The following is a 1,088-nucleotide window of genomic DNA, read 5'->3' on the forward strand; positions in this document are numbered from 1 at the left end:
AAAAAAAATCCCTCCTCATTCCTTATCCCTCAAATCTAAGTGATGGTTTAGATGACAAGGGGGAGAAACGTAACATTGAAAAGGACTTGGCATCTTCAGTGACAAGCCAGTGCCTCTCAAACAGACCACAGCCACCCTAGCCGTGATGAGTTCTAAATGTGTAACCGCTTCCCTGGCTGCTTATTGCCTCCATGCGAGTAACACGAGAGCCTTGGCACTCAGGAGCGACGACGAGCCACTCTGAGTCAGGACTGACTCCATGGCCGTGCGTCTGGGTCGTGTTTTGTTCTGTTCTGTAACCAGAGGCCATCTCACCGCTGCCTCCTGTCGGTCCCTTTCTGTGTCTATCATTGCTCTCCTAGCTCTCACTTCCTTGATCCCTACTGGGTCCCCTGTTCCCAGGGTCATCCTTCTCCAAAGGACCCCCATACACACCCCTCCCTCCTAAACACAGTACCTATCACACCAAGTCCCAGCTCTCCCCTGGGAGCTCACCAGGTCCATTTAAGAATTAACGTTAAAAAAAAAATCAGAGACACAAACAGACTTAAATATGAAAATGTCCTTCACAGCCTTACACATGACAGAAAGAATTAGAAGGGAGGTAGGTATCCAACAATAAGAGATTTTTTATTGAATAAACAAAAGGATATAACAGAATCGTCTGTCTTAGTCTGGAATCAGAGCACACCAAAAGGTTGTGGACTTGGCCTTACGGGCTATGCCGAGGAATGGGAACAACTGTGTGGATCATAACAAACCATGACTACCATTGTCAAGAATGACTATTCCAGACCACTTCACCGTGCTCTCAAAGTCTGGGCATCGATCCAGAGGCAGTCGTTCAAACAGGGCCAGAGGATGCCACCTGGTTTAACGTCAGGAACGGTGGTGTCAGGGTTATATCCTTTCCCCACACATCGTCGATCTGTACGCCGAACAAGTTATCTGAGAAGCTGGGTATCTGAAGAAGTACTCAGCCTACGATTGGAGGAAGGCTTCTTTATTTTTTGTATGTTACACTCCTTTTTAAAAAAAATCATTTTACTGGGGACTTGTACAACGCTTATCACAATCCATACATACAT

This window comes from Echinops telfairi, unplaced genomic scaffold (assembly GCF_000313985.2).
Source record: "Echinops telfairi isolate 266 unplaced genomic scaffold, ASM31398v2 ScPeMD7_7424;HRSCAF=8462, whole genome shotgun sequence".
NCBI classification, from domain to species: Eukaryota; Metazoa; Chordata; class Mammalia; order Afrosoricida; family Tenrecidae; genus Echinops; species Echinops telfairi.